This window comes from Apium graveolens, unplaced genomic scaffold, assembly GCF_009905375.1.
Source record: "Apium graveolens cultivar Ventura unplaced genomic scaffold, ASM990537v1 ctg7873, whole genome shotgun sequence".
In the NCBI taxonomy this organism is placed as follows: domain Eukaryota; kingdom Viridiplantae; phylum Streptophyta; class Magnoliopsida; order Apiales; family Apiaceae; genus Apium; species Apium graveolens.
The window spans coordinates 91,227-118,574 of record NW_027420698.1 but is presented as its reverse complement, the minus strand read 5'-3'; the positions used below and the strand labels follow the sequence as shown (position 1 = coordinate 118,574).

General features: G+C 33.1%; 2 long non-coding RNA genes across 4 annotated transcripts; both read left to right on the top strand.

The window, feature by feature from the left end:
• Positions 1-9,006: 9,006 nt before the first annotated feature.
• Positions 9,007-10,507, top strand: LOC141704462 (uncharacterized). Of its 3 annotated transcripts, XR_012567962.1 has the most exons (4): positions 9,007-9,235; positions 9,390-9,494; positions 9,766-9,949; positions 10,367-10,507. It is a non-coding gene; the product is annotated as an uncharacterized LOC141704462 (long non-coding RNA). The 3 variants fall into 3 exon arrangements; XR_012567961.1 differs by lacking the exon at positions 9,007-9,235 and having other exon boundaries at positions 9,273-9,494; XR_012567963.1 differs by lacking the exons at positions 9,007-9,235; positions 9,390-9,494 and adding an exon at positions 9,604-9,670.
• Positions 10,508-11,311: 804 nt separating this feature from the next.
• LOC141704464 (uncharacterized) lies at positions 11,312-12,457 on the top strand. The gene is made up of 3 exons (XR_012567965.1): positions 11,312-11,885; positions 11,956-12,059; positions 12,290-12,457. It is a non-coding gene; the product is annotated as an uncharacterized LOC141704464 (long non-coding RNA).
• Positions 12,458-27,348: the final 14,891 nt, after the last annotated feature.

Sequence of the window (27,348 nt, the reverse complement as noted above, 5' to 3'; positions counted from 1 at the left end):
ACAAAACAAATAAAACAACTCAACCTTTTGGTACCCAAAGTTTGTTGGGTCCGACATGGTTAGCAGATAAAACATATAAAACATGTAAATCAGATTTCTTTATCCATTTTTGGATAAATTTAGGTGTTTTAACTCTGCCAGCCTGATGATGGTAAGCTGTCTTTGTTCTGCCATTCTGATCATAGTAAGCTGTTTTCTGTTTGTTTCCTCCATGGTATGATTTTTGTCCACTCTGAACTTTGCAATGCTTTTCAAGATGCCCTTTCTTTCCACATCTGTTGCATATCTTCCAAGGCATAGCATAATCATAGGGAATGCCATGTTTTCCTTCATATCTTAGAGCTTTGTCCTTCTTGTTTGCATTCATTCCAATTCCTTCTCTGACCAATGGAATATTTGTGTTGTTCATCATAGATTTGAGACTTTCTTCTCCTTGAACAAACAATCCCATGCCCTTTTTCAGATCCTCCACTTCCTTTATGAGCAGATCAATCTTTTCAGCTTGCTGACTTATGATTTCAGCTTGCTGAGATGGTTCTTCTCCTTGATTTGAAGGTGTTGCATCTATTGATTCTCTGAGTTTGAACAGCTCCAAACATTCATCCCTTGCTTCAATCTCCTTCTTTAACTCTGTGATCTCCATTAATTGAGTCTTGTTTCTTTTGAGGAGAATTTTGTTGAAGTTTTCCACATGACTAACTTTAGCTTGAAGATCCTTGATTTCAGCCTCTTTGTCAGCTTGTGTAGGTACCTTCTTGTCAATCCAAGTATCTACTTTGCTCATCAAATCTTGAACCATAGTCTTGAGATAATTATTCTTCTCTTTTAGCTTGCTATTTTCAGCTTTAAGAGAATAATATTCACCCATAGATACATTCTTACATTGCTGCATGGTTAGTGGTTCCAAAACAATATTTTCAGAAGATAAATTATATTTACAGGAGTTTACCTCACTCTGATCTTCTTCTGAATCACTATCTAGGTATCCACTTTCTGAATTTCCTCGAACAGAATCATCATCAAGTCCAACTAGGGCAAGATTGACCATGTCTCCACTTGAATCATCACTGGAAACCGAGTCATCATCACTCCAAGTCATTAGAGCTTTAGCTTTCTTCTTATCCTTGAAGACAGTTTGCTGTTTTGACTTCAATTTGTAGCAGTCCCGCTTATAATGGCCTGGCTTTCCACATTCAAAGCATGTCTGATCTTTAGAATCCTTGTTGGGCTTCTTGTTGTTGAAAAATCTTCCTTTATCTCTTTTCAGCTTTTTCTTCTTCTCGATCATCTTTCTGATCTTCCTGGATATTAAAGCTAGTTCTTCGTCTGACTCATCTTCAGATTCCAGTAAGCTATCATTAGTGTGAAGAGCTAATTGCTTCATTTGAGCAACTGGAGCTTGCATAGAACTTGATTGACTTTCCTTGATTTTTCTTTCAAATTGTTCTAATTCTGCAAAAATAGCCAATTGATCCATATTATCAATAGTTGGAGAGGATTCTAGAGCTGTTACCTTTGGTTCATAGATAAATGGCACAGCACTAAGTATCTTCATGTTGATTTTCTCTTGTGGGATATGTTTGCCAAGCTGCTTTAAGGCATTCAGATTTATCTGGAATCTAGCTTGACTTTCTCGAATAGTTTCTCCATCTTGAAGCTTGAAATTTCCAAACTCATTCATTAGTTTACTCAATTTCACCTTTCTTAAATTCTTGGATCCTTCGTGATACAATTCCAGAGTATCCCATATCTCTGTAGCTGATTTGCATGAAGAGACTTTATCACATTCACTAGGATATAACCCATTCATGAGAGAATTCCTAGCCTTTCCATTAAAGCTGTATTTGATTAGTTCAGCCTCTGTGAGATCATCAACGTCTTTCACTTTGCCTTCTTTGTCCTTGAACTCAAAAGGACCCTTCTGAACAACTCTCAAAGCTAGTGGCTCCCTGGATAGATACACTTCCATGTGACCTTTCCACCAGTTATAGTTTTCTGTACCAAGCAAGAGAGGTGCTCGGTAATCTGAGGTTCCTTCGGGATATTTGTCAGCCATTTTGATCGAATACTATTCCTGTTACAGAAAGATTAGTATACCAAAGCTCTGATACCAACTGAAATTACACCTAGAGGGGGGGTGAATAGGTGATTATGGCTAACTAGGATTACTTTTAAATTTTACCCGATAATAGCTTACTGAGATTTTACCAACTGAACTATAATCTGACAATGATAGTAAGCTGAGATGACTAAATGCAATGCAGAAAATAATGTGCAGGAAAGTAAATAGAACACACAAGAATTTTAGCCAGGTTCGACCCCTAAGCCCCTATGGTCTACGTCCTGGTCCCTTACCAACTTGGTAAGAGAATATATTATTGATCAATGAAGGTTACAACTACAAGATACAACAATATATCTCCCTTTATCCCAGCTGCTGATAATGGCTTGCTGAAACCCTGTTTAAGAACATGCTCTCTAAGTACTATACTACCCCGTAGTACAAACTCCTCTAGCAAGTACCACTAAACCCTTGTTTCCCTAGCCAACTTATCCAGCAACTAATCAATACAATTTGAACAATACAAATCAATGATAAAGATTACAACTCAAACTATAAACTCTCTCTAAGATAAAACACGTGTATATATTTAGAGCTCGAGAGTATTTTGAAATCAATAAAGATCAGGAGTTGTATGTGTTCTTGCTTGCAAAGTCATTCACCCATAAAAACTGCAAGAAACCATATATAAATAACCACACATTAACATTTGAAACATTCTCAACAACTTACAACGGCTAGAATCCAATTCTACCGTTTAAGATCGTTAGGATGGTTTCCAACGTTCATGTGTACGTTAGATAGAAGAGAAAGAAAGATGTTCAACGTACAGAAAATATCTCTTCTATTTTGTAGAGTATAAAACGTTTTAATCAGTAGATAGAAGATAGAGTTTGAAAGAAAAACAAACTCCTATTCTTTAGGAAATCAATTTGAATAAGTAAAAACATTTTATAAATGAGCTCTCTATATATCATGCACGTATATTATATTAGAGAAGTCCTTACAACTGATATATATGAAGATCCTATAAAATCTCCATGAAATTCGACTTCCTTGTTGAATCTGGACTGTGCATCTTGGCTTGCTGTTATTCTGACACTGTTGATCATAGCTTGCTGAAATAGATTACTGTCTTATGATAGCTTGCTGTCATGATACTTAAACAATAATGACATTAAGCTGTTATATCCTGCAAACATTCTCAAATAACAACATGATGACTTGCTGTGTTGTGATCATCAAAACTAAGGAGTTACACTCAGTGTAAGTGAGTCACGCCTGCTTATCAGAATTTATGATGTTATCAGAGTATTTCTCCAGTAATCATAGAGTGTGAAAAGTCACCAAGAATTTTTTTTGCTTTTCTAATGCATATTACTTAATACCAACAATGCACTTGGGTCTTCCCTTCCACATTTTTACTCTCGATCTCAAAGGAGTACCTGAATTTTATTCTTTTCTTTTCTTTTCTTTTCTTTTGATAAGTGAGGCTTATCAGCACTTAGTTCATTCTAATGATTTACTGACATCAGAATTTGACAGATAAGAAACAAGAATCTAGTTTATGACTTAGTAATAAGATATACAAAGTAAACTTGACTATGCTCAATATCAGAATCTGCTTGTGTTAATGAGTTTCCACATAAACAACTAATTCAAACATAGGATTTCTAGTATGTTAAAGACTACTAGGTCAGCATCTAGCACAGTTATCCTCATTGGATTGAATAGCCACAGAACTCACCATTTCACCACCATACATAATACTAACCCGTATAACTCATATCTTTAGTTCAACTTAAGATTATAGCGAACAATTCTTATTATACCATACCTTTTCTCATATCTTCTGATTATAACAAAATATCACTACTGAGTATAATTATAAATTATTCTAGAATCCTTCTAGTTCGTGTTTCGATTCAAGATTTCTAATTAACAATTTATCCATCCTTGAAAATATACACTTATTCTTATTTGTTAACTTGTTCAACTTTTGATAACCAACACATGGTCTCAACTATCATGATCTTATAAAAGAATTTATTTGGTTTTAAAGCATCATTTCTTAAAAATTATTACAGTAAAACCACCATACCTTCATCTCCACTTATGCCTTTTTATACTGAACTTCCTTCACCGGTTCGGTTATGAGTATCAAATTTTCCATAACTCATTTACTTTAGTGGGAAAACCCAACCATTCCTTGAAGAATACCCTTGAAGTTTATTCATAACTAGAACTTCTTCGATCTTGAATCTTCATGAAAAATATCTCTCACATGATTGAGGTATGTTTCATTTTCATAATGTATTAATCGATTATCTTGTTATTATTAAGTATTTCTTCATTCGCTTCCGTTGTCCAATTAATTCTTTGCCTTATCCGATATACGCAACTTCACTTTCTTATTCTTCTAGTTAATTTAGCTCATATGATTCGTTAATTACTCCAATTCACGCTAAAATCTCATACTTACAACGTATCATGTATAAAGATTTCCGCTTCTGATTTGATGTCCTCATAGGCATAATGGTTCTTCTTTGCACGTAAATGTCCACCCTTTATTGGCTTGCACTTATCCACATAACTCAATCTGCTATATGGGTTCATTTAACTTCCTTTTAAAATATTCAAAGAATAGACCTTACACATGAAGGAATTTGTGTATATGATTCTGACTGGAAACCCTTTTTGTAAGGAATAAGAGTACAAGAAAACAATTGGAAGGAATATATGATGATTTGGATATGAGTTAGACAACCATATTTGTACTCAAGATGGCCAGTCTTTCATAATATATGGCATACAACACATGATTAGGTGGCGTCCCACCAAACTCCTCGTCATTTCAACAAAGTGTCACATCATAACACTGCTTGTCTCATTCAGAAAATAAAATTTAAGGGAAAAATGATTTTGAAAGAAATACAACAATTTCCTTACCACCTCATAGAGCTGATCATGAAAGAAGTTCATACTTTATTCAAGATTCATAATAATATATATTAGTATAGAAAAGAATGATATCATTGGTCGCCATCCACATTTCATCTATTTACAGCTTCAACGCTTGTCCGATCAATAGATCCCATTCTGAGTCATATATTAGCTTTAGAAAGTTCACTGAAATAGCTTCTTTAATTGATCATTAGAATAAATTCCCATTCATTAGGTCTTATATCTTTAGCATCACGCTTCCATGCTCAATATTTGTAAAATTCAACCCTATTTGCACTCTTACGAGATTCACAATCATAACTTCAAATTTTTCCTATGCTATCGATCATTCAACATATCGACTCCTTTGTTAATTACATTCTTCCTTTTAAAAAGTCTGAAGATTCTCTCAACATATCAGCTTCTTGTAAATTGACGTATTCTTTGAACTTTAATAGTCTCAGAAATTGGATAAATAGTTTCTCCGTACATTGGTTCCGTCATTAAACTTATCAAGCAATATTTGTACTCCTGTTAGGAACAATTAAATCTTTTCCATAATAGCGGGTCCACTTGGATTGCTAAATGAAGCATACTAACTTCTAGAACAAGTATTCTTCTGGATAATCTGAATCTTATAGCAAACAAGAAACTCAATTAGTAGTTTGACAAACAAGTTTTCAAAACTTGTTTTGTTTAAAAGACTTTTAGAAATTTTTTGTTAAGAAAATCTCTTTTGAAAACTGTTTAAAATTTTGGAAATCACAAGCCTAGTCGTCATTACTATATGAGTTGGTTGCAGTCCTTCTCATCAACTACCAAGTATCAAATTAGGAAACATTCAGATATGAACTCATTCCTTTCCATATACCTTCTACCCTTTATTGGGTTCATTTTGTCTTTATTGGTTGACAAAAACTCTAGTTACCGTTGCATATTATCTTATTCATAACTTCACTTCCAGTCTTCCATACTAGTAACACTCTTATCATTATCTCTTACGATTATTGAGTATAACAAGTCTATCTAATAACCATCAAATCTATTTTATAAAACAAGGTCGACTAATATCACATCACATTACTTCTATAAGTATCATGCTTGGTCATAACATCATCATCTATTTCCAAGAAAACTTTTGATTTCCAATCTTCTCAAACTTCTTTGAAATCCATCTATCCAACACCACAAGATAACCATAGGTGGAATACTTACTAGTAGCTCCATATAACCTGGTAGCAGTTATTCTACGAAACACATGAATCTTCTCTTTAGGTTTCTCATCACCCTTCTTAATATCTCGTGCACTCACCATATGTTGTAGCTCTCGAATCCACTCTCATAGGTGTTATTACTTCATAAGACGGGAAATCTGGTAGGATAGATAGATAAGACATATGTATTGAAATATAAAGAAGGTGAGCATAAGTTCAAAGTATAACATGGTATCATGTTTTAGGAGTAAGAATAGGGTTATCAAGCAATCATGTATGACTTTTAAGGGATAGATGACTTTTAGGTATAAAGATAAGGTTACTGATACTACTAGGATTTTGCTATCAGACAACACCTCTTAAACAACGGTGGAAAAAAACACCGGTGTCTGAAATTGACAGACAATGGTGGATTTCTTTGACATGAAAAACTGTTGTCTGATGGGTTCTATAACAACAGTTATAGCTATTTTTTGAAAGTGTTGTCTTTTTTATGTTTAATTACCAAGTCACACAATATTGTAAAATGTCTTTAACCACAACACTTTAAAACCGTTGTTAATTAACTAAGTTTTTGTAGTCTGAGACAACAGTTTTGGCCTGTATGGTTAGTCATCAAACAATGATTTTTGCATACCATTGTTTAATCAACCGATGTCTTTTGTTAGTATAAACACTGATTTTTTAGCCCAACTGATGTTATAAGTCTATTTTAAAAAAAATGATTTAGCGCCCTCCATTTCCCCATTAACCAAATATTTCGTTCCCTCTTAAAAATCCCCCAATTTTTCCTTCAAATTTTTTAAGTATCCAAATATCCCCCTCCCTTATCTAAAAACATAAAACAAAAATAAAAATACTAATCATTCTCGATTCTTCTCTCTCTCTTCTCTCTCTACTCACTTGACCGAAGAACTCTCTACACTCATTTCTATCGACTAGAGAACTGACTCTCTTTGCTCTTTATGCCTGACTCTCTCCTCTCTATTGATCTAATACCTCCTTCCCCAACCCAGTTCTCCCCAACTGCGCTCTCTTTTCTTCGGTGGTTGAAAAAGTATTAAAAAGGTCAGAATCGGAGTTAATTTAAAGCTTAAATCGGAGTTTAAAGCTTAAGGAGTCCAAATCTTGAATTGGGTATTCTTTAAAATTCTATTTTTGAATTAGGGGGTTTAATCTGAAACTCTAATTTTTTAATCAGTTAATTTTAATTTGTTTAAATAGCTGATTTGGAACCCTAATTTTTTTAAGGCCTTCCAATCAGTTTTATGAAATTCAATACCTTGTTTTTTTCTTTTCATTTTTCCCTGTTAAATTTTAATGTGAACAAATCAGATCTGTATTTGTGTGTTGATGTATGTTTATGAAACGATGCAGTTTTAGTTTCAGAAATGGTGTTCTTTTGGAGTGTTGCACTGCTAAACAAGCTGCTCTCTCGGGCTGTAAGTTATATATTAGTATTGTTTGATATTTTATGTGATTCTTATGTGTTTGATTTTCTGATTTATTTTTCACAATTTTTTTCGATAGGTTCAACAATCCAATCTCAATAATACATTGCGTTGGTTTGAAGTGCAAACCTCGGCTTTTGATCTCGTATTTGAGTCTCTTTCCCTGTTTCTTGTTTATTTATGTAATAGTTGCACAACATTTATATGCTAGTTTCTGTGGCACAAAATACTTTTTAGATGTTTTCAATACAAATCCTAGTGGATTTGTCAATATTTGTATACGGGTCTCTATTGGTGTTGTGAATATTTGTGAAGATCAGTGAAAGAATGAAATTTCTTCAGGATCTTGTACCAGGTTGCAGCAAGGTTAGTTTATTCAAAAAATAATTGGGTAACCGTTAACTATAGCTCCTTATATATGTAAAGTGTTTCTTTTGAAGTTCACTCAAGATTTCAGTTCACTGGTAAAGCAGTTATGTTCGATGAAATCATTAATTATGTTCAATCACTAAAACCACAAGTTGAGGTATTTAGTCAAATTTTTCATGACTATAATCCTTGCTTATTTAGATTTGAGAAGGAAATTTTTTTATTTTATTTAAGTTCCCATACAAGAAGCATGAGAATCCAACCTTGGTCAATGTTCTTGTTGATAGGCATGATTTCAAACAATTATCTTCCATTACTGTTTTAAGTACGTTTTTTCAGAATAAAGATAGCTGCAGTATTTCACCTAATCATTATAGGTTATATGATCATGTAAAATTACTTGGAAATTGTTAAACACTACGCCATAGATGGCCTATCGCAATGGTTTAATCATGCGTGTTACAAAATTATGTTACCTTAGCTATGCTCATCTTAGCCTACTGCAACATAGTATTTTTAATGTTACCATATCATTTATAACATGTTACTATAGTTTCAAAGTGTTATATACGGTACCATACTATGTTACAATAAGGTGTTAATGGATAAAAAATAATATTTTACAAACAATAAAATTTATATAATTATATGACTTCAAAATTAATTTATTTTGGTAATATAATTAATTAATAATATTAATATTAGCTAAGATTAATAAATTATATTTTTTTGTTTAATTTTATAAACTGTACTATATAATAACTCACACTTTTTATTAACGGAAAATTTGAACAGTATTTAAATTAAAAAATTTATAAAAAAATAAAAATAAAGTGAAATTAGAAATGTTAGGCTCGGCTTAAAATATTTGGAGAAGCGGAAATTTCGCAGACAAAGTAAAAATTTCCCTCTCTCGGCTTCCAGAATCTCCCTCTCTCTTGATCACTCTCTCCTCTCACACGGTCTCTCCCTCAATAAGCTTTCAATTGAATCGAATCTAATCATCCTCACAGATTGATTACCTCACAGATTGATTATTCGAGCTAGGGGTTTATATCGATAAAGTCTCACAGATTCGAATTTCAAACAAAATTAGGGTTTTAAATTGGAATTGGGGATTTTTTATTTACAGCGAATTTTGGGTCATATCCTTTTGTGGTTCTTCTCTCTCTCTCTCTCTTATTTTGTGTGTATATGTATATCCTACCTCTCCTCCTCTCTCTGATTTTGTGTGTACGCTACACTGTTTTTATGCATATTGATATATTAGTTTGTTTTTAGAATTTTAAGTTTCAAATTGAAGTTTTGAATTTTATGTAACATTTGTTGCTCACAATTGATCATTCCCAGGTGGATATTCTATGCCTGAGAGAGAGGGATCTATTGAATCGCTTTTCTGCAGAAGTTTCTCAGTACCAAGCACAGGGAGTGAGCACAGGACAAGCATTCACTTTGGTAAGAATGCATTTATTTTACTCTCAGTAGGTCTGTATTGCTCTTTTCCTCTCTTCTTCAGACCTATCAGATTGCTGAAGACCTGGGAAAAGCCTTTGCAGATGTTGCAATTTTAAGAACTTTCTTAGAGGCCGAGGAAGCAGAATCGGCTAGCCAAGTGAATGTACTCAGAACCTGTCAGTCTATCATTTGCAAAGTTTAAATAGAATCCATCTTATTGTACTTGTTAATATTCTCTTCCTATGTTTACCGGAATTTTTAAACATTGCAGTATGAAAAAGTTTAGAAGATTGGTGAAGGAACACATGGAGTAGTTTATATGGCTCGTGACCGCGTCACAAATGAAACCATTGCTTTAAAGAAAATTCGACTAGAGCAGGAAGATGAAGGAGTGCCAAGCACTGTTATTAGAGAAATTTCTTTACTAAAGGAGATGCAGCAGGAAATATTGTCAGGTACTGAACATGTGTCTGTTACAGATTTCTAGATTATGCATTTCTGCTGCAGTAATAATGTGGCAAATTGTTTTTTTCTACAGATCTAATGTACTTTCTGATTGTATTGTGTTGCAAATTAACAATGTGCTTTGAATTACTTTCACAAATTTAATCTGTAATTACTTACATATGACTTTGTGATGCTTTCTATTATCATAAGTTCTGAAGAAAGCTTTAAGTATAGTGATGTGAAGTAGCAAAATATGAAATGTTCTTTGTTAGAGTAGTGTTTAAACACGGGCATGTGTAAGAAGTATCAGAGTCGGGGCAATATTTTTTTTTACATCTTTTTGGCCTAAAATGTCTGAGTGTTTATACGATTGTCCAAGTGCCTTGTATAAATAAGTGCCAATTCTTGGAACTTTCAACTTTCAGATAGAAACATGCAATGGAAGGCACTGCTGTGGACTGAGAATTGTAAACTCTAAAAACCAAAATCTTGGGGTTTGCTTAAGAATCGAAGAAGGATGAGTCACACTTCAATTCTCTCTCACTTTCTAAATCTCTCTGCTACTTCCCCACTCATGTACTTCTATTATTCTTTACCCATCTTTTTCTACACATATACATTCATATTTCCTGTATTTGTATGTTTATTGTGTCTATTGTTTTGCTGATTTTGCTTGTGATTTTATATGGTCTTGTAGAATTCAGAGGGGTTTCTAGAAAAGGGCTGAGTTGGTTAGTGATTATGGTAAAAGGGGTCGGTGCTTTTGCAGTTTATCACCACCACAGCCTCAACTTTCTGATAATTCTACTACTTCTGTCAGGTTATTCAGTAACTTTATCAATATTTTAACTTCTAAAGTTTTGATTTTTATATCGAAAGATTGTTTTTGTTGAATTTGGATTGTTTTGTATTGATATAGAAGTGGATAATGCAAACTGGTTGTTTAGACCAATCTTTATTTAATTGCAATGGGGATTTCAGGTTTGTTTTTTAATGTGAAAAGTTGCATTTTCTTTGGTTGCGGTGTTGTGCATTCTGTATTATTGGATTTCTAAAGCTGGGCTTTGCGGACTGCTGCCTTTGTGTATTGGTCCCGACAAGCCTATGTCGTGGACTGAGAATTGGACTGCTCAGTGAGTATACGAGTGCATGTATGATTAAGATCCACATGCATGGAAGAGGCAAGTTGCTCTAATTTCTTCTACCACTTTAGCCACTCAATTTACTGTTGTTTCACTTATAAGTGTTTATGATTTATCTTCCTCTCAAATGTTTGCAGTACTAGTGATTTACCTTTCGCCACAAAATGCATCCTTGCGGTGTCACAACGGTCACACTTTGTTTCTGTTTAACCTGTAAAGTGCAGGTTCATAATTGATGTCCTACTTGTAGACAAGAACTGGGATATATCAGGTTCCAGGCTCAGGAGAATGTAGCAGAATTGCTTCAACTTTCTTGTAAGTATTACACACTAGGATGTCCGGAGATATTTCCATATGACAGCAAACTTAAACATGAAGAAGGATGCAGTTTTAAACCATACAGTTGCCCATATGCTGGATCAGAATGCGCTGTAATTGGCACTATTCCCTTTCTGGTTTCACATCTACGAGATGACCACAAACTGGAATGCACTCAGGATCTACATTCAACCATCGATACATGCAATCCAATCCTCACGAAGTTAAAAACATCACTTGGATGCTAACAGTAATCCAGCTTACTCTATTTCCAATCCTTAGGTTCTGAAAGCTATTAAATCAGACTCTAATTTGTTTTGTGCAAGGTCTTCCTTTGTTTTGGTCACTATTAATTTCTGCCTTCACTTTGAAGCCTTCCAACTTGGCACGTCCCCTGTATACTGCGAATGAACAAGTTATTGGATCCACAACTTTGTCCTGATGCTAGTAACTCAAAAGATACAAATTCTGCAATGCTTTGATGGTAGGAAATTGTTTTCTCTGTTTCTTCACCCCCTTTAAGACTTGTAATCATCTCATAACATTGATTATAGGTCTATTTTACATCAAGATGCCGACTGATTCTTACAAGGAAACTCGTAACCTTACACTTTCACTTGAAGATAATTTGTTTGGTGGTCAAGTGTCAAAGCTTCAGGTTATGATCATGCAAACTTTGATACATGTCACTCACTTTCTACATAATTCCGAATATGCATATTATTTTAAATTTTTGGTTTATTAGTACCACGTGTTTATTGTGCAAATGGCAGTTGATTGCTTTAGTTGTATCCTGGATTTTTCTTTCAGTCTCATATATCTAGTTTCTAATTAATTCCAGTGCACTCTTTTACTTAGAATTTATATTCACTGATTTGTTTCCTGCAGTGGGTAAACAGGATGCTACTTTATCCTCTGAATAAGAAAATAATGATGAGCAGGAACATATCAGAATAGCTCGTGCCTTGCTAAATTATTATCAAACTGATCGTCAAATTTGAGTTGATATCGTCCTAGATTATAGACTATGTACCTATTTTTTGGATTATGTGGAGTTGATGGTGATTGTGTGAAAATTGAAACAGTATTTGGCGGGGGTTTGTACCGATTTGAAGTTTGGTCGTTTGAATTGTTTATTTTATTGACTTGTATGAAAAAGAGGTTTATGGCATGTTCAATTTACAAACAAATCATGTCAAAATTTTTTTTTTGAGAAATATGTTAGATTAGGTACTTCAATATTACAAACAAGTTAGTATAATATAATACAAATCATTTAAAACCTGTTACAGTAGGGAAACAATTGTTATAATGATTTGGTGACCCACATGTGGGGCCCACATTGGCCTTACGTGTGGGACCCACATTGGCCTTACATGTGGGGCCCTTTTTTCAAATTTTAAGTGTAAAGGTAATATGTATAGTGTGATACTATAGACATACTTTGATGTTACCTTTGAAGCTTATTGTAACACAAAATTCAAGGTTGCAACAGGGCAAAAGAATGTTACCTTAGGGGCAAAAGGTAACTCGAAAAAAAGTAACTTAATTTTTATGTTACCTTAGGGCTTTTATTGGCTGTGGTAACATTTTTTTAGTTCTATTGTAACATTTTCTTGCTATTGCTATAGGCCATCTATGGCGTAGTGGGTTGTAGACATCAACTTTACCATCCAATGGTCAGTGATCAACTGGCCTATTTGATTTCCAAGATAAGAGGAGGCTCACTTGGTATGGAAGTGTATTGGAACATCCTTTCAACTGATATAATTTTATTCTCGAGATTACAGAGGCTCCATATTACCCAAGTTTGTAACTGGTTTAGGTTGAGGCCATAAGTAACTACTAAGCCTGCTATGACTGCAAACCGATATGTCACGAACGTTGGCGAAAAAACTGAGAATGTGGAGGAGCAAAATCAGATGCAAAACAAAAAATTATGTGCTATAGAAAAGTACCAAGAATCAAACCACATACTTGGATTTATTGTTCCATGAGGAATAGATATCAGGAAAACTAACGAGAATAAAAATGTTAGAGAAGACAATATATCCGAGTGAAAGTTCAACCACTCCCTTACACTAAAACTGTGAAACTTTGGCCGGGAGCTTCCATCGATTAGTTTCATATTTGTTTCCCGAAATCTGCTTTCTTGATCAAAACTCCTTATCGTGGTTGATCCTGAGATTGTTTCGGAAAAATTTTGTATACCTGGAGCTTGACGCACTCCAACTAAACAAGCCAGCTCACGTGCTGAAGGTAGATAATATTGGTGCAGTATAAAAATATGACATATAGCTCAGGATAAAGGACAAGTTACTATGGAAAATAAAATTATGCTCGAAACTTGTATGCTTCTGAATATTTTCTATACCAACACTGAAGTTTACATGAGACATCCTGTTTTTGTATTAAATGTACCATCCGTTCAATGCACTTACTCTATTTATGATGAGTCAACTTGGAGTAGAATCAAAGAAAGACATTGGAGCATGAAAAATGCAAGCATGCATTTTGTAGAAGAGTAGTGTTGCTGTCTAGTATCTAACGATTGCAAAAGATAGGGATCTTCAAAGTATGCAAAAAGAACTTTCGATTGCCTAGGCTACATAAATTATTATTAAAGTAGAAACTTTAACTGCAGCAGCCACACTCCTTGACACAGGAGTTTCCCAAGCCATCCAGTAATTTCTTCCAATCTGAAGTACTTAAAAAAAAACTTGTGACAACAGAATAACGGCTATGAGTGCACCCCGATATGCTGTTATCACATATTTCTAGTAGACTAAGAAACCGACTCTCCCTTTCTCCCTTTCTTCTTCATTAACAAGGTGTCCTTTCGTCCCTACTGTTTCATCCGGTGGTTCAGCGCTCTGAACATCTACAGTCTGTTACGAGGCCCGAAAACTCCCTGTACTCTATTCTCACCGAGATTAGAAGATTTAGAAGCTGGCCCAACATCTAAAGAGATGAGTGCAGATAAAGCTGTCTTATGTGCACCCACGAGTTCAATAAAGTCATTCCCTGAATCAAGTAATTTGCCATATTTTTCGGATTGTGTGATCCGGCCATCTTTCATAACCTAATAAGATGGAATTATCTAAAAATATATGATCACATATAATGATGAAGGAGACAAATAAGAAGTCTAGCTCACCAGGATGAGGTCTACAACAGGTAGAAACTCAACTTGATGAGTTACATAAATCACTGTCTTCGACTCCAGAAGACCCAGTAAGTACTCCTGTCACACAAAATTTGTCAAATGATGTATGCCAAATCAGATATATAACAGTAAAACATAATACATATCATCCTCGTCAAGCTTGTAATATGAATGCTTGTAACACGCATAATTAAACATATAAATTAATTATTACAACTACACATGTTTACACATATACAATTCCATACCTAAACTAAACAAGAACACAAACAAGAACATAAACAAGAACAAAAACATACAGTGAGGAACACAACATAAACAACATAAACTAAACATAACAAGAACAAGAACATACTCAATATAACCTAAACAGGATCCATACACATGCGTCTATTAAAATTAAACAAGAACAAAGAGGAACACATGCATCTATTAAAGTAAAAAAACATACAAATGCGTGTGAAATCTTACCTAATCGAGCAAACCCACGTCAATATTAACCAAACCCAGCTCCAGAGACCTAAAATCAAACTCGAAAAAAATAAAATAGAAAAAACGAACCCGATTAAAATCAAAACATAAAATTTGAAATTAAATTCAAAAAAACATACTTTTCACACACTAATCGAGTGGTCCAGACTTCCTTCAAGGCTCTTCAGCACCAATCAACCTCGATTTATGAATTAATCGAGTTTATTAATTCATATAAATTTTAGGGGTTTTAGGTTAAAGAGAGTGAGTGAGAAGAGAGACAGTGAGAAATTAGAGAGAAGAGAGAAGAGAGACAAGACAGTGAGAGAGAAGAGAGAAGAGAGAATGAGAGAGAGATGAGAGAATGAGAGAGCTAAGAGAGAGGGGGGGGGGGAAACCGTTTTGGTTAATGGGGGGGAACTGAAAATAAAAAATTTGGTTAATGGGGAGTTTTTTTGTGTATTTACGAGGGAAAGAATGAAGCGGGCGTTTTTAATTTTATTTAAAAAAAATGATTATAGACATCGGTTGGTTTCGATACTGATGTCTTACAACACCTTTAACATCGGTTTTAAAGTAATCGATATTAAAACTGCTATTAACATCGTTGACATTTCTAACCGATGTTAAAGGGGTGATGTTGTAGGCACTATTTCTAGTAGTGATTGTTTGAAAATCTTGCACATTGTATACATTTTATAAGTATAATATTACAAAATATATTATTTAACAAAATACGTTTAGTTTATAATACATAAATGGTCATGTTGCAAAACAAATATATTGTACTTGTAAATGTATGAGATTTGTATAATTTTATTGAAATAATGATATTTGTGAAACATGTTTTTCAATATAACATGTTTTAAAAAATATTTTATTTGTAAAATATAGACGGACTCAGAGGACTCCAATTAAATGGTGGACTCCATAGAACTTTAATCATATATATATATATATATATATATATATATATATATATATATATATATATATATATAATCGGAGGTCAAACCCCACGTTCACGAGAATATATATATCTGAAAAAATAAAGGTAGAAAAAGTAATCGATTTATGATTCATGAGTTTTGGAAGGGTTAACGAATTGATAAATTATTATTTTAAAACTTGATAGAAATTAAAAAATTGATCCCGAAAATAAATCGATTCAAGACTTTGAAATAAATTTGATGAACATAGAAATTTATGTCCATCAATAGGAAAAAAAAATTGTCCTGAACAATAGGATAGTCACGTAAGAAAATAAATTTATTTGGTCAATATAAATAAGGCATTTTAACCGGCTGTCTCGAACGAGGGAAAATGTTTAGTGTTATATATATCGCGAATAAAGCTCAAATAATGAACTTGTAAATTTTAATTTAAAATAGGCACAACAATTACCAACATCAAAATTAGGAAAGGGAGGAGATAAAACTTGCAATATTTCAGTTTATTAGCGCACTGCTCAAGAAATCTCACCTCTTCCTACTTAAATACTTCTCGCGTGGAGAAATTCTAAAAATAATAATCCACACAAAATATTTCAGTATAAAATAATTAAACCAAGAATTCTTATATTATTTTTATTTAATAGTTTAATAATTCATAAATATTGACTACTAGATCAATAATTACACTTTGAAAAATTATTACATAAATTGAACAAACATTTCACTTCATATTTTAATAAAATTTAATAATGTTCCTTTAGCGTATACTAATCATTTTCAATATTAATTGATTTAAAATTAATGCTATTTATCAATTCATATTTGTGCTTATAAAATAGATTTATTAAATAATATCTATTCTTTTGGATACCAAATCTTCGATTCACTTTGCAATTAAATTTTACTCTACTTTCAAATAATGCAATTAATTTATCCTAAAACTAATATGATTTTCCGCTATTTACTACTCACTAACAAATCTCAAATTAACCCACCAACACTTTTATGTCACATTTCAATATATTCTAGAATACCCTCTAAATACAATATGTATACATAAATTATGTCAACAACACCAATTTTAATAAAACAAAATACCTTTCCAATACATCAATAACCTTTAGAACATTCACATCATGAACCTTAATTTTAAAATCCGAGAATCAAACATCAATTTCTACATGTTATTGCACTCCAAATTCATCATATAATATACCAAAATGACCAGGAAGAAAAGACCTACATGATTATGCCATCAAATCACATCAAAAACATCAAGAACAAAAATTCCTAATTTAATCAATAAATAATTCGAATTAAAAAAATTAAATAAGAAAAATACCTTGATTTCTACACTTGAATAGATGGTGGATTCAGAAAGAATCTTTCAACACTTCGATTTGATATATTGCACGCTTAAATCGGAGTTCGATAACGCCTTCGTTTGTGCGTTTGATTATGAAGAACGTGACGTTTTTGGGGTTTTTCACTGTAAATTCTATATTTCTACTCATCCATTATGATTATACGAATAAAATGAAATAATAAAAGGGCTTCATATATTTATGGAATATTGGTTCGTATTGGATCATTTTAGATCGATAAATTAGTTATTAGCCGCTAAGTAAATGTAAAAAACGATCTGATTTAATACTCATATTAGATAATTATCCAAACCGGGCTTTTTATAAAACACTTTATATGAAGATAATGTAATATTATCTCATCTTTCAAGAATACGGATTTTGTTGATATATCGAAATAATTAGCGTATCGAATATTGTACACGGGGATGCGTACGGGTTAAACCGTAATCCGGATCGAAAAAGTTAAAACACGAAAAATGTCTGGAATTACCAGATTAGGTTAGGAAGGAGTTTTCCGAAGAGTTTCGGGTTGTAAATATGTAAAAATGGTTGAGATTGGACGATTCTCGACTTTATAATGTAATTTTTATAATTATTTAAAAAATAATTATTAAATCTATAAATCATTATAAAATCATATAATGATCCAAAAATTACCAGAAAAATATCACAATTATCTATATTTTATTCTGGGCATAGTATAATTAATATACTCATATCTTATCAAATATAAACATGTAAATATAAATATCAATCATCAGATAATTCACCAAAATTCACATAATAATAATAATATAATAATTCATTTATTGATAAAAATAATTTTACACGATATCCCGGATATTACAGTTACGGTACACTAAAGTAGTAAAATTTATATAATAACGAATTTTATTTATATTCTTTTACATTTATCGTTCATGTTCTTAAAAATATCTAAAGATTAACAATTAAAAGATACTCATTTTAATTCCTTTTTAAGTATATTTTAATTTCTAAGTCCATACATTAAATTAAGAAATAATTTAATTCCTCAATACATTTTATTTATATTATTTCTTAAATTTCAATCATTTTGCATTACAAATTTGTGAAATAAATTAAATTTTATAAATTTTAAAATATACACACAAGACCCACATAGATAAATGTGATTTGCATAAACAAAATTATTATATTGCAATCACATTGTATCATAGTAGTATAAAATAATATTCATTTCGTAAAAAGAAAAATAATTTTTTTATCATATAATAGAATTAAGAAAAGATAATATTTATATGCATGCCTCATAAATAAATAAAATATACCACTTCCTATTTTTAAAAAATATTTTTTATTGAGAAATGTTGTAAAGAGAAAGTAAACTTTATATTTTAGTGCCATATAATAAATTAATAGTAAAAACTAAAATATATTCCAAAATTAAATATTTTTTTATTAATAATCAACATCAAAATTAAGAAAAATAATTTGCAGTCTCTTAAATATAATATTTACTAAAAATATAATATTAACTTGGTAAAAAATGTTCTAGTATTTATTATTTATTTTTCATGATTTAAAGTTTTATTTGCAGAAATATGATATGATTGATTTTTTTTTGGACCACTGAATTTGCTAGATATGTGATTTGTAAATTTTAATTAGGATTTTAATCAGCCATTGGAATTAGGGATTTTTTAAATTATTTAGTCTAGGCCGTTTATTAAATTAGGGTTTTAATCTATACCGTCCATTAAAGTTCAAAGCCCACCTTCTTCTCCTAGCCTCCTTCTTCCCCTGTCCTAGCCCTCCTTCCCTCCCCTTATAAAGCCTCTTTTATCCTTACTCAAGGTGTAGAACCTCTTGTTTTCTTAAAAAGCATCCCTTTCTTTCCCTCTCCCCTTGAAACCCCAAATAGTTATTTCTGGGCCAAATCCAATCTAGTAATTTTTCCTCTAATGTTATGCTTATGGAGTATTCAGTAATATATATATTTACTATACCTACTCTTTGTATCCTTTTCTTAATAATTAAACAATGAAGAAAATGCTCCAAAATCTACCTACAGGAAATATTTCAAGAAATTTAATTTTGTGAAAACTAATTTATTTTAGTTCTTCCTCCAAGTTTGCTATGTATCCTTGGTCACTGGCTCTACGAGTTGGAAGATGTTGGGAAAGAATTAAAAGTTGGTTGATTGTGAACTTTCCAGAGGCTGTGACAACTCTGCCTAAGGGTGTAACTTGGAGGAGGCCGGAACCAACAACAAATACTGTGGGACAAGCAGAAAAAAACCTTGTTTAGACAAGGGTAAAACTATCATCATTGACATTGAAGATGATGGTTAGACTTCTAATTTTCTTTCTTTAATAATATTTTTTATCTAAATATGGTTTTTAGTTCAATGTCTTCTTACTTTTTTTGCTAAATCAGAGTCGCCTTACTTTTTGCAGCTGAAGAATTTGACATACAACCTAACGAGATCAGAAAAGCAACAAACACCCTGCAGAATTAGCAGCAGAGGAGAAATATCTCTAGTAGCACTAATTTGATATAAACCTTTAAATTATTTTTATAGATTACAATGTTCTTTTCATGATTGTTTATTTTTTTATGCCACTATGTTACATATATGTTATTATCCAATTTTTCTTTACATCTTACTGTCACAAAAACATTTGGATAGCTAGTGACAACAATAATTTATTGCTCTATATTGTTCGGCGGAATGGAATAGAATGTTAACTCCGCTTGTATATCTCTTGAAGCTCATGTTCCTTCCTCTGATCGATAACAACATTACCAAGAAACCTAACTATCGATTGTATGTTATCCATAAACTCAAATCACTGTGCGTGTTGGATTTCAAGTAAGTATAACAAAAGGTCCGTCCTTTTTTACCAATTAACTGAGTGGTTGTCTTTATTGACACAGGTTAGAGTAACTTTTACATGTAACAAAAAGTTATCTTCCTATAGTTGGAGCCTCTATACTTATACTATGAGAATTATGTGTTCTGTGGTTTAAAATTTTAATGTTCTTGTGCTTGCTTCATATTTTTGACATATATGATAGTATAGATTCTCTTTTAGCCGGGTGATTGCATGTGCGTTAACATATATATTTTTATGGCATATACACATATGTTGTTAATTGGTAGTATAAATATTTTCATGGAAACGCTTTTAACTAGTATATATTATTAATGACAGGAGTGAATTGAAGCAGCTCGTATGTTTGCATCAGAGGAAGCTGAGGCAAGAAAGAAGTCTTTTAAAACATTTTTACCTGGCAAGTTGCCTGCCCCGAGGTACCGAAGGAAGAGCAACCACCTAAAAATGTTTCCCAACACGAGAGAAAATTACTCCTATTCAAGCGACACAGAGCTGATGGTAATCCGACTTAAGTTTTTGCTATCCAGCTTAAGACATTATTATATGGTTGGTTACAAAAAGAACATGCTTTGTAGTAGATTACGTTTTAAGTTATTCGGAAGACTTGTATGCTTAAGCAATATTTTTTAGTTAGTTGATGTGGTTTCACGAGTATAAAACTGATCTTTTACGTCCGTTAAATAGTTACTTGATGCAATGAAATGCACATGTAAGTATGATTCCCCTATGAGATATGACAAAATCAAGCTCGAGAGGAAGAAAGTAAACAAATATGTTTGTTAGTTACACGGACTTGGTAGCATAATAAGATCAGATTAACACTAGGGAATTGAGCTCTAAATGACCTATACAAAGGAAACATTGTTATCATATACTGTACTTGGACTTATTTGTTTAGAAGATGGTGAGCATGAATGAGAAAAACAAGAGCAGAAATGAACATTTTTGTGCACCCGACAAAGAAACCTGTAGTGGTAGTTGTATGGAGATGAATTATATACCAAGATATAAAATTGTCGGAAGGAAACAGGAATATATAGCAAAAATGTAAAAGAAAAAACTAGAGATATACATGTACCTAAAGAGAAAGTTACTCTATGTCTTTCCTTCCTAGCTTTTGGTCTTAGAATGCTAAGCCCTTTCTTTCTATTAGAATTTAAAAAATGCTAAATAAAAGTGGCTTCAACCCTGTCAATTACCTTAACTACGTGCAAAGTTAGCATATATAATGAGCCTTCAAGGAAATAAGGAGACAAATACAAAAGTATAAGCATATATAAAGATATACAAATATATAGAAAGAGTTAGTACTTGCTTAAGGAGTAGAAGGTGCTAGTGAAGCAGTTTTAGTAGAAACATCCGAAGGAAGATGAGTAATCTCCTTAGCACTATCCAACCATTCATAGTGTGGACCATTCACTTTAATTCACATAACAAATAAAGTCATAAAAATTATAAAAAACCAACAAATTTATATATAGAGACATCTAAATAGATTGCATCAAATTAAAACAGATATAGTAAAAAATTATAAACAATACCCAAATGTACGTAGTTTTTCATCAGAATTAAATTTAAGAAAAAACATAAAAAAAATTACAAGAAGAGAGAGAGAGGGAGAGGGGGAGAGGGGGGGGGTTTAAGGGTACCAACAATCTCCTGGTATCTCAAATATACTAACATGTACCACTATGGTGTTAGGATTAAACATGGCAGGTAAATGAAAAGTACATTATATATGGGTTTAGCTATATATCTCATAATAAACTATTTATATAATACATTATGTTTAATGTTATCATATAAAAAAGAACGTGCAGATATTAGGATTGTCTTTGATCGTTATAAGCATGGATTTCTCTCACAAATTGTAAGCCATTAGAATACACATATAAAGGAAAAATAAACTATGTATACATAAATTCGAATATCCCCATGAGAAAAGCGTGATGAGCATATAGTATAGCCAACAATAAGGGATAATACTACAACAAAAATAACCCAAAGAAACATGAAAGTACTGTTGGTGAATCTTAAACTTTGGGTTATACGTTATTTTCGAATAAAGAGTTACCAAAATATATTTTGTGTAGTGTTTGTTTTCAAGTCCGTTGTTTTAGGAGTTTTGATTGAGTAAAGGAAATAGAGTTAGTGGTGGTTGTGGGCAGGTGATCGTGTCCTGTTTTTTAGTATTTTCAGTTTCCTAGTGTATTTCTTTTATATTGCCTCAGTTTGCAGAAATAAGAAGGTGTATTTTTTTGGAAAGCTGTGTTTTGCTTTTCTTAGTTTTATATCATTTAGTTAATATAAATATATTGACAATATTTGGTATCAGAGCTTAGGATTTCTCGGTGAAAGTCGGAAATATCAGTAATGGATATAAACAAAGCCAAACAAGGAGGGTCGATAGGTTTGAGCTATCTAACACTGGCCAAGAATAAGTACACAACTTGTATCACGGTCGGACAGATAATATGGTACCTCAATTGCGGAAAAAGGAACACTAAAAGAGGCCTAAGAGGCCTTGAAAACTATGTGTGAAGGTGCAGAACGCATGATGAAGGCTAAGGTTCACACATTGAGACTAGAGTTTGAATCAATGTGCATGAAAGACAGCGAACAGCTCGATCACTTCTACCTGAGGTTGAATGGGTTGGTGACTAATATAAGAGCACTCAGCGAAGAAATGAAAGAAACCTATGTGGTCAAAAAAATGCTTCGTGCAATGCCAACCAAATTACTACAAATTGTTTTGACTTTTGAGCATTTTAGAAATTTAGAAACTCTATATGCGGAAGAGGTAGTAGGATATCTGAAAGCTCATGAAGAACGAATGAAAGGGGGTAAGAAAGGTGAATCAAATGGAGGACAACTCATGCTCACCGAGGAAGAATGGCAGAAATGTGAGAGTAGTGATGGGAAATTGTTGTTGACTCGTGAACATTGTCTAAAAATAAATAATTGCATGAACACATATAACTAATCGTCAGGTTTTATAAATCATGGAGGTCATGATAAAAGTGCTTTGAAGTGTTACAACTGTTCTGCCTATGGTCACTTTGCTGCTGATTGTCATAAACCAAGGCGTACAAGAGATTTAAAGGAAGTTATAAAATGGCCAAGGCCAATGAAGATGAGGAATCAACTCTTCTCTTGGAAAAGTATGATGATGCAGATGCTACACGCCTATATGAAAAGTAGGTAATGCCCTCTCAATTTATAAAATTTCAAAATAAATAGAACATTTGGTATTTGGATAACGGAACAAGTAGTCATATGACGGGTTTTACTGAGTTTTAGGGATGGTTCTACTATGAAGATAGAGGTAAAGGGTTCTGTATCTTTCACTAGCAAAAATAGAGAAGTTCGAATCCTTGACGATGTATAACATATCCCTACTCTTCGGAATAATATAATAAGTCTTGGACAACGGTCGGAGGAAGGAAATAAAATAGCTCCCCATAAAGGTAAAGCGATCTCAAAATAGACTCACTCCTCATGAAGGTAAAGCGATCTAAAAATAGAATTTATAAAATTGTTCTTAATACTGCCAATTCGAAGTGCTTACTGTCAAAATAAGATGAGTTATCAAAATTGTGGCATATGTGTTTGGGACATGTACATTATCATGCTTTGTCACTAATGAACAAGGATCGAATGATGAACGGAATGTTGGGTTCCGAAGGCATAAAACGCAGCGGATAAACGTAAATAAAACAAAAATTCGAAACCCAAAAACAGGATCCATGTATAATTATGGGCAGATTATGGAGATAACGAATCATACCTTTCAAGAGATTAACTTTTACGAACTCAACGGAGATCCTAGCTATCACGCTTTGTGTCTACCTCTCGGAGAAACACCTCTATGGTATCCACACGAGCACCTTCAAGAACGTCTCACGAACTTGACTACGGAATGGATGTACTAGCCTCCTTCTTGACGATCTGAATTGCCTCTGCCTCTCTTTGCTGCTAGGGTTTTCTTAAAAACGTTCAAGCCTCTTTAACCTCTCATTATCTATTTATAATGACTGATTAAAAAGGCCCATAATAGCAAAGCCCAACCCTAGTAGGTATTGGATTAAATAATAAAAACGAATTTCTATTATTTAATTAATAACTAAGTCATACTTAATTATTATGGGCAAAAACATTCCTTTTAATTCGAATTTATATTATCTCAATTAAGTCTTACTTAATTATAATAAAATTCAAATAATCATCAATTAATTTAAATCCATAATTTAAATTAACTATTCCATTAAGTGCTCTATTTGTGCGACCCTATAGGCTATTATTTAATTGGCAATAATTTTATTCTCTAATAAAATTATAAACAATGAGCGGTATCTAGTAATACATCATTGTTACCCAATTAAACAATAATTAAATCGTGATTAGATAAAACCTTTCGTGATTAATGTTTTTCCGTGTAATATAATCCCTTTAACCATACATATTATAGATTAAACTCGAGGCATGTATTTAGTCATCCTCTTCAACATTTAATCTGGGTTTACTTGATGCATGAGTAGATTATTGAAACAAATCATTATTTGAGCATGGCCATGCTTTTATAATCTCACTCAATCAAGAGGCCAATAATATCTCTCCTAATTATAGGAGGGTTAAATCCTTTATCTATCATTCATATTTCTCATACGACTCATGATATACCCGATGTCCACTTTTATCATCACCCGATCAAAAGTAACTTTTAATGTAGTCAAAGTATATTAATCCTCGTATAGAAATATAATGATTTCAAGTCAAAGGATCGTTACACCATTATCACTGTGAGTCTTTCTTATGACTTTATTAAACATGAAGAATCTCACTGTGGGTCTGTCCAGTACCATGTACTCTCACATGTACCTATGTATTGACTTCAGTATCCCCATACTTATAACCAATGAGATGTGGTTATCTTGTCAAACAACATACTAGTCTATCTATGTATTATTATTGTCCTATATAATAATACTCGACTAGGGACCTTTAAGAATATGATATATTATATAATCTCAAGTTCAAGTCATGTACTTAAACTATACAATTTGTATCATGATTCTAAGGACATTTATTATGCTAACAAAATATCGCAGTAATTAAGGTCATAATAAATACATTTATTGAATGATCAACTGACATAAAGATAAAAGAATAATGTATTGCCTCTAGGGCACCTACACTAACAATCTCCCACTTGCACTAGAGCCAATCACCCATATATCTAATACCCATGGAACTAGTGTGACCATCGTGCTTCTGCTGCGACAAGCCTTTGGTCAGTGGGTCTGCAATGTTATCATTTGTGTGCACTTTACATATGTGTATATCACCCCTTTCATTAATCTCTCGAATAAGGTGAAATCTCCTGAGTATATGTTTAGCCCGGGAGTGTGATCTAGGTTCTTTAGCCTGTGCAATGGCTCCATTATTATCGCAGTATAGATCAATGGGATCTGCGATCGATGGAACCACTCCCAAAACAGAAATGAACTTTCGAATCCAAACGGCCTCCTTAGCTGCTTCACAAGCTGCAATGTACTCAGCCTCCATTGTAGAATCAGCTACTGTTTCTTGCTTTGAACTCTTCCAGCTTACAGCACCTCCGTTTAGACAAAACACAAAACCAGACTGTGATACAGTATCATCTCTGTCTGTTTGGAAACTTGCATCGGTGTAACCTTTTACAACGAGTTTCTCTTCTCCTCCATACACCAAGAATGAATCTTTAGTTCTTTTCAGGTACTTAAGAATATTCTTAACTGCCGTCCAGTGACCTTCACCCGGATTAGACTGGTATCTGCTCGTCATGCTCAAAGCATACGAGACATCTGGGCGAGTACATACCATTGCATACATGATAGATCCAATTGCTGAAGCATATGGAACTTTATTCATGTGGTCCTTCTCATCCAATGATTTCGGACATTGGTCCTTAGAGATCGTTATCCCTTGAGACACAGGGACATATCCCCTTTTTGCATTTTGCATTCCAAAACGATGCAAAACCTTATCAATGTATGTGCTCTGACTTAGACCGATCATCCTTCTAGATCTTTCTCTATAGATCCTCATTCCTAGAATGTAGGATGCCTCTCCTAAGTCTTTAATGGAGAAATTGCTCCCTAACCACGTCTTAACAGCCTTTAGAGAAGGTATGTCATTCCCCATTAGTAGTATATCATCAACATATAGTACTATGAATGCCACATAGCTCCCATTAACCTTCTTGTAAACACACGGTTCATCTTCGTTTTGAACAAAGCCATACTCTATGACTATTTCATCAAAACGGATATTCCATCTCCTAGAGGATTGCTTCAATCCATAAATGGATCGACGCAATTTACATACCTTGCCAGCATTCCTTGGATCGACAAAACCCTCAGGTTGTGTCATGTACACATCCTCTTCAAGGCTTCCATTAAGGAAGGCTGTTTTGACATCCATTTGCCAGATTTCATAATCATGGAATGCTGCAATGGCAAGTAAAATCCTTATAGACTTGACCATAGCCACTGGTGAGAAAGTTTCATCATAGTCAATACCATGAATTTGTTTGAAACCTTTTGCAACCAGCCTAGCTTTATAGGTCTGAACATTTCCATCCATGCCCTTTTTCTTCTTAAAAACCCATTTGCACCCTATGGGTTTTACCCCTTCAGGTGGATCAACCAAAGTCCATACTTGGTTTTCGTACATGGAATCTATCTCGGATTTCATGGCTTCAAGCCATCTCTTAGAGTCTGGACTGTTCATAGCATCTTGGTATGTGAGAGGCTCATCTTCATCTATGAGCATCAAATCACCACACTGAGTCATGAGAAATCCATATCTCTCTGGCTCATGGCGAAATCTACCAGATCTACGAACAACCTGTGTTTGTTGAGCATTATCATTATTCTGCTCTTGTTCCACTTCAGGTTCAATACTATTTTGCGGTTCTCGATCTTCATCGAGATCTATAGTTCTCCCACTGTTTCTTTTGGAAACAAAATCTCTTTCCATGAAGACAGCATCTCGAGCAATAAACACTTTCTGCTCAGAAGGACTATAAAAATAATACGCCTTTGTTTCATTAGGGTATCCTACAAAAATG